Raw genomic sequence first — 8,357 nt, 5'->3', positions numbered from 1 at the left:
CTCATCATCTGGTAATTGCATTGGAGCTGTTTGCACTGGATATTGCCTTGTTGTCTTAAAAGGCCTGTATTCTTCCCAACTGTAATCCTGATTGCTTTTCTGTTGGTTGATGACATCAGAGTCCTGAATTTCTAAAGGCTCTCTGGGTGTAACCTCAGCTGCTATCATGCCCCACCTGTCCTTTGATTGATACTTTGGAGCTGGGCCTTGCCTCTCCTTCCTCTGGGTCAATATACATTTAGAGGCCCAGTGAAAGCCTCGGTTACCTTTTGGACATGGGGTTTGGGGTTTTCTCTCACCGTGTCTTCTCACTCTATCTCCATTTCTACATTGGGCTCTCAGATGTCCAACTTTTCCACACTGAAAACATCGACGAATTTCTCTAGAATTCCTCTGCCAAGAAGGACCTTGTCTTCCCATATTCATCATAGTTTGGGTATAATAAGCATTTGTGCCCACTGTGGCACAGCGTCTTATGATCTCCTCCAAAGGAGCATCTTTGTCTAGCCCCCATATAATTCTTTTGCAAACCTCATTGGCATTTTCCTTAGCCAAATGTCTAGTCATTATTTCTGTTGCTGCATTATCTCCAATGGTTCTTATTACAGCTGTTTGTAAACGTCCCACAAAATCTGCAAAAGGTTCATTGGGACCTTGCGCTATTTTTGTGAAAGCATTATTTCCATCTTTCTGTCCAGGGAGAGAATTCCAAGCTTTTATTGCAGCCTTAGAAATTTGCTCATACACTGTTATGGGATAATAAATCTGTTCTGAACTCTCTGCATACTGACCTTGACCAGCTAGTTGGTCAAAAGTGATTTGTACAACAGTTCCTGTTTGCCTATTGCGTTGGGCTTGAATCCTACATAATTCATGAAACTCCGAAAGCCACAATAAATTTTGTCCCGGTTCTAGACAAGTTTTCACTATGGATTTCCAGTCATTCGGGGTTAGGATTTCATAAGACAAATTATCTAGTAACATCTTCACATAAGATGATATAGCCCCATAAAGAGTGCAACCCTTTTTCAAATCTTTAATTTTTTCCAAATTAAAAGGAGTGTATCTTCTCTCTTTTTGACCTGAAGAGTCAATCCTTTCAATCACAGGATATGCGTTTATAAAATCAGATATATCTTCTCCTTCATTTTTTGCTTTAATTAATGCTTTTTCTAATCTTGTCAAATTCTGCTTTACAGGAGAAGCTGACTGTGTTTCTGTCTCTCTCCCTCCCCCTTGTTCCACACATGAAGGGTTAATTGCAGGGGGAGGGTCATGAGATGTGGAATCATCTAATTCCTCCTGCTGTGAAGTATCACACACAGAATTGTAATTAACTCCATTCTCATCTGATTCATCCTCCTTTTCACCTAGTAAAGTTGGCACTTCTTCCTCCTGTACTTTCCTTTTCATCATTCTATCACTTAAATAACTTCTTATAGTCAATTGTATTACATTATATGTATTAATTATTGAGTTAGGCCCATTTTTATCATAGAATTGACAAAGATCCTCTCCAACCAATTTCCATTCATTTAGATCTAATTCCTTATCAAGAGAGAAACAAGGACATAGGTCCTTTACAGTTTGTAAAAATTCATTGATTTGCTGTAAACTTATAATTAAACCTTGGCTTTCCATAATTTTGACAATGCTCTCTAAACATTTTTCTTGAACAGAAACCGGCTGTTTTCTAAATATCTGTCCCATCTTAGATGAAATTCTACTTTAACTCTTCTAACAAAATTTCTTTGTTGCACTCACCCTAATTTCTGGGTTGAAGAGTCTTTTCCACTGGATCAGGATCAGAGGCTTTTCCACTTGAATCAGGATCGTAGCTTTTCCACTGAAATCCACTGGGGGGGGGGGGGGGGGGGGTCTGTCAGCCCCACGTTGGGCGCCAAATGTTGTGATCTAGTTCAGATGGATCTGAATCAGTCCCTGTTCAGGCGCCAAAATGTGGTGAGCTTTTTCTTCTCAAAACGCAGCCAGGTGATAAAAGTTCAGATCTTTTATTATCTCCAATATAGCCCGGTTAGCTTAGAGGCCCATCTCTCTGCTTGGTTCCAAGAGCTCTCTCCGAATGTCGCCAAATCCAAAGGTCTGGTCCTTCAGCCTCTGCCTCTGCTTTCTTCAGTCTCCAGCCAGCTCCACTCTTCATGTCATTCCGGTGAAATCTGACTGAGAGCCTCTGTCTGTTTCTTTTATCCAAGAGGGAGGAATTGTGGGATACGAGAGAGAGGGATTATGGGTTTTCTCCCATAGTGCTCTCTGGCCCAAAGAGCTTCAAGGGAGGTGTGAACTCATAAAGGTACAAAGTTTACTTTGTGAAGCTGGCATACTTGTGAACTCCAATGAGTAAAGGTGTAAACACAAGCCTTGTATTAATTAGTCCTACTTAGTACCTCGTTTCAGGTTCTGCCCAAAACATCTTCTTGTAAGATTAGATCAACTCTAATTAGTTAGCAGTTTGTAAGGATTCCAACATTGTATAAATATATTCACATATATTAGATTTAACATATATTTTAACATGTATAACATATATTGGATTTCTTGCCATTTAGAGGAGGGAATGGGGGAAGGAGGGGAAAATTTGAAATACAAGGTTATGCAAGGATCAATATTGAACTATTATCCATGCACATGTTTTGAAAATAAAATCTTTCAAAAAATAAAAATAAATTATAAAAAAAGAGAGAGGAAAAAAAAAGGTCCTTTTCCTTTTAAAAAAATGTCTTTGGGAATTCATGCCTTGTTGAGATATGGTTAAATCAAGGGATATGCATCAATTTATATGTTTTGGGGCACAGGTTATATCTTTTGATCATTTGGTCTTATTTTTAATAAATTTGATTAATTTCCCTCCATGTTTGAGAAATGAGTATGCCAAAGTTTCTTTAACTGTATGTGAGCATTGGAAAAAATTTTGCAACAGTAAAAGAATCAAATATTCCACCAAGATTTAATCTTTTGTGTTATAATAAACACATTTATCTCATTAGTATGCAAATTTGTATTCTTCTTTACAAATGATAAAATTATATATATATCAAAGAATTGTTTTAAAATAATTTTCTTTATGACTTATTATCAGTAAATGTTTGATTTGTATTACTATTTTATATACCTACATACCCAGGGTCATGTAAAAGTTTCTGTAGCAAAACAAAATTAAGAAGCCCTGCTCTAGGCAGCTTTTTAAGCCCAGTAGTTACAGAAAAGGTGCTGACCATTCTAATGGTCTTGTGATAAAGAATGCTATCTGTAGCATTCAGAAAGAGGACTGTGGGGACTAAATGTGGATCACAACATAGTATTTTCTCTTTTTTTGTTGTTTGTTTGCATATTTTCTTTTTCCTTTTTGATCCAATTTTTCTTGTGCAGCATGATAGTTGTGGAAATATCTATAGAAGAATTACACATGTTTAATTTATGTTGGATTACTTGCCCTTAGGGGAGGAGGTAGGGGAAAGAAAGGGGGAAAAATTTTTGGAACACAAACTTTTGCAAAGATAAATATTGAAAATTATCTATGCGTTTTTTATTATATTATTTTATTTACAAGATATATGCATGGGTAATTTTTCATCATTGACAATTGCAAAATCTTTTGTTCCACTTTTTCCCCTCCTTCCCCCCACCTACTCTCCCAGATGGCAGGTAGACCAATATATGTTAAATATATTAAAGTATATGTTAAATACAATATATGTATACATATCCATACAGTTATTTCTTTGCACAAGAAGAATCAGACTTTGAAATAATGTACAATTAACCTGTGAAGGAAATAAAAAATGCAAGTGGATAAAAACAGAGGGATTGGAAATGCTATGTAGTGGTTCACACTCATTTCCCAGAGTTCTTTCCCTGGGTGTAACTGGTTCTATTCATTATTGAACAAATGGAACTGATTTGGTTTATCTCATTGTTGAAGAGAGCCACATCCATCAGAATTGATCATCATATAGTATTGTTATTTGAAGTGTATAATAAATCTTCTGGTCCTTTCTGCTCATTTCACTCAGCATCAGTTCATGTAAGTCTCTCCAGGCCTTTCTGAAATCATCCTGCTGGTTATTTCTTACAGAAAAATAATATTCCATAACATTCATATACCACAATTTATTCAGCCATTCTCCAATTGATGGGCATCCACTCAGTTTCCAGTTTCTGGCCACTACAAAGAGGGCTGCCACAAACATTTTTGCACATACAGGTCCCTTTCCCTTTTTTAAGCTCTCTTTAGGATATAGGCTCATTAGAAACACTGCTGGCTCAAAGGATATGCACAGTTTGATAGCCCTTTGGGCATGGTTCCAAATTGCTCTCCAGAATGGTTGAATCAGTCCACAATTCCACCAACAATGTATTAGTGTCCCAGTTTTCCCACAAACCCTCTAACATTCATCATTACCTTTTCCTGTCATCCTAGACAATTTGAGAGGTGTGTAGTGATATCTCAGAGTTGTCTTAATTTGCATTTCTCTGATTAATAATGACTTAGGGCATCTTTTCATATAGTTAGAAATAGTTTCAATTTCTTCATCTGAAATTGTCTGTTCATATCCTTTGACCATTTATCAATTGAAGAATGGCTTGATTTCTTATAAATTAGAGTCAATTCTCTATATATTTTAGAAATGAGTTCTTTATCAGAACCTTTGACTATAAAAATGTTTTCCCAGTTTATTGTTTCCCTTCTAATCTTGTATGCATTAGTTTTGTTTGTACAAAAGCTTTTCAACTTGATATAATCAAAATTTTCTATTTTGTGATCAATAATGATCTCTAGTTTTTTTTTTTTTTTTTTTGGTCACAAATTCCTTTTTCCTCCACAGGTCTGAGAGGTAAACTATCCTATGTTCTTGTTGTAAAGGGCTGAAACTTTGAATATGTGCACTGGAATCAGACAAGTGAGCACTTAAGACTAACTAGTCATTGAACAATTCTATTAGCATATGCTTGGAAAATGGCCCTTCCCACTATTCTGTGCTGGTTCTATCTTTTGGTGTATACACAGAATTGTGAGAGGGATTAGGGGGTGGAGTAAGACAAGCCAGAGTCACTTTGGTGGTAAATGAGGAGAAGGAAGGTTGTAGAGATCCTGTGTCCGTTCACTTCACTTTTACCCCTTAAGACCAAGAATAAAGACCAAGGATTTTTGCTTATCCTGACTCTGGTTGATTTTAAGGCATTTAGGGTGCTAACTCGGTTTTCACATTTGGTGCCCAAGGTGTGGACCAAGGACTCTAATTTCACTGAAGAAGTCTCTGCTGACCAAGAAATAGGGTGACTATTTTAATAGATAAACAGGGAACTTACTTTGTTAAGGGCTAAACAGGTAACCTTTGCTAGCTGAAATGGGACAGATATTAGGAAAAGATTCTCCCCCAGCTCCAGCCCCAGCCCCAACCTAGCCCCAAGAGGGTGCTATAGAAAACACAGAATCAAGGTACAAAGCTTACTTGTAACTTGGGAGCAGATTTGTGGACTCTTGGATACATTAGAATGCATATCCCCTTGGTGCATTTTTAAAAAATTTTAATAGCTTTTTATTTGCAAGTTATATGCATGGTTAATTTTACAGCATTGACAATTGCCAAACCTTTTGTTCCAATTTTTCCCCTCCTTTCCCCTCCCCCCTTCCTCTAGATGGCAGGATGACTAATACATGTTAAATATATTAAAGTATAAATTAAATATAAAATGTCCAAACCGTTATTTTGTGAACTTCCCGGCACAACCAGAACAAAGCCTTACTCTTTACCTAGTACTTGTTGCTAGAATTTTATTAAAGGCCATTAAGTGAGCAGTATAGTTTCTGGGATAAGACCTGACAAGATATATACCTTTTATACTAATGCACAAATTAATGTATGCTGTGAAACCATCCCAGAGTGGCAAATTTTATTGGCCACAGCTCCAAATTTTGCACATGCATATCCATTAAAGATAACTAGACTATTACATAATTGGCAATGGATTTTTAAAGAAAAAGTTTCTAAAGTTCCTCTTAAAGGACCAACTATGTTTACAGATGCATTAAAATATAATATTTGCGTTGTATACTCTCATGACTTACCTATAAAAAGAGTAGTCAGAACTCCTTTCCTGTACACTCAGCAGAATGAATTGTATGCAATCATTCTAGCTCTTACTTATTATCCAGGAGATATAAATATAATATCTGATTCGGCCTATTCAGTAAGTGTGGTACAAAGAATTGCCACAACCCAAATAAAATTTGTAGCTTCTAATATATATCAGCTCTTTAAGGAACTTCAAGAGCAAGTGAGAAAGCATTCAGATAAGATTTATATCTTGCATGCCCACTCTCATGGTGGACTTCCAGGTTCTATTTTTGATGGTAATTCAAAGGCAGATAGCCTTCTAACCATGTTGGCCAATACACCTTTATTTCAGGAAGCCCAAGAATCTCATTTTAAATATCATCAGGATGGAGCTTTATGTTTGCAATTTGGAATAACAAGAGAGGAAGCTAGGAGTATAGTAAAAGCCTGTACAGCTTGCCTTCCTTTCTGTGCTCCTACACTCTCGCCAGGGAAGAACTCTCATGGTTTGAGTTCTAATGAAATTTTGCAAATGGATGTGACCCTTAATAAATCTTTTATCCATGTTGTGGTAGACACCTTTTCAGGATTCACTTTTGCAATACCAGCAGCAAAAGAGACAGCCCAAGTGGTCACTGAATTCCTTATATAAGCATTTGCAAATAGGTGTGCTACAAGCAATAAAAACAGATAATGGACCTACATATACTTCTAAACATTTTGCACATTTTTGTGCACAATATGAAATTTTACACACTACTGACATATCCTTTAATCCTCAAGAATAGGCAATAGTAGAGAGGAGAAACAAAGACATTAAGATGCTCCTCCAAAAACAAAAGAAACAGTAATCCTTGAGAACTTCTAAATTTAGCTCTTCATACTATTGACTTCTTGATTTTTGACAAAAGATGCACTGGCTCCGGCAGAGAGGTTTTATAACCCATTGGAAGGGCAATGTCCAGTGGGAGCAGCTCCACTATCTTTAGATAATCGCCAGGTGATGTGGAGAGACCCAGAAAGTGGTGAATGGAAGGGACCATATAGGTTAACTGCTTAGAGGAGAGGATTTGCTTATATTTCCACAGATGGAGAAGGAATCATATGGGTGCTAGCGAGCCATATTCGCCTTGTCCATCTGAGAGACATGGAGCAGACCCTTGAAACAAAGGAGAAGACCCAAGAAACATTGGGTGGTTCCATCACTGATTGTGCTCACCATTGAAAGAGCATGGCAGTTATGGCAATTGACTCATGGACATCAAAAATTATTTGACTTGAAAAGTCTCAGGAATCCTTGGAATCCTTGAGACATGAAAAGATTGTTGTAGGACTTCAAAACCCTCAAGAATCACTGGATTCTCTGAGCCATTATAAGACTGTTGTAGGACTTGAAAACCCTCAGCAGTCATTGGATTCTCTGAGACATGATAAGATTGTTGTTGGACTTGAAAACCCTCAGGAATCACTGGATTCTCTGAGACATGATGAGACTATTGTAGGACTTGAAAACCTTCAGGAATCATTGGATTTTCAGAGAAATAATAGCATTGTTGCAGGATTTCAAAATCTGCAGGAATCATTGGATTCCCTAACATATAAAAAGACTGTTGCAGGACTTCAAAAACTTGCAGGGATTATTGGATTCCCTGACATGTGAAGCAATGGACAATAGATTGGTTTTGGACTATCTCTTGGCTGCTGAAGAAGGTGTATGTGTGACTGTTATTTACATACCCTCCTTCTAGAACTTCTGGAAATCTTTTACAACACCATGTTGATTTATATTGTTTGTTATATCATTACTTGCATGTACAATTCATGTTTGTTACACCATATTGAGCCTGTGCCAGCTGTGGGGAAAGTCATCACTACTAGCCTGTGTTATATTATTATGTGCTTGTATAATACTTCCCATGCTGATGGGTTTGTGCATACCTGTTTCTAATAAGACCCTTCAGCCCAGAAACCCACTAGCAACCCCCACTTCCTTTTGGTGCTTTTCATCTCTCTTCCTGAGAAGTCAGGGAGGGCGTGATCATCTCCTTTTTAGTGCTTTCACCTCCCTTCCGGAGAAGTTGGGGAGGGTGTGATTACCTCATTTTGGGGGTTCTAACCTCCCTGAGAACTCAGGGATGGCATGAGCACCTGTGTTCTAAAACAAAAGAAAGCGGGAGATGTAAAGGGTTAAAACTCTGAATATGTGCACTGGAATCAGACAACCAAGCACTTAAGGTTAACTAGCGATTGGAAAATACTCATTAGCATATGCTTGGAAAA

Source organism: Antechinus flavipes, chromosome 2, assembly GCF_016432865.1.
Source record: "Antechinus flavipes isolate AdamAnt ecotype Samford, QLD, Australia chromosome 2, AdamAnt_v2, whole genome shotgun sequence".
Classification (NCBI taxonomy): domain Eukaryota; kingdom Metazoa; phylum Chordata; class Mammalia; order Dasyuromorphia; family Dasyuridae; genus Antechinus; species Antechinus flavipes.
Note: the sequence above shows the minus strand (reverse complement) of the source record.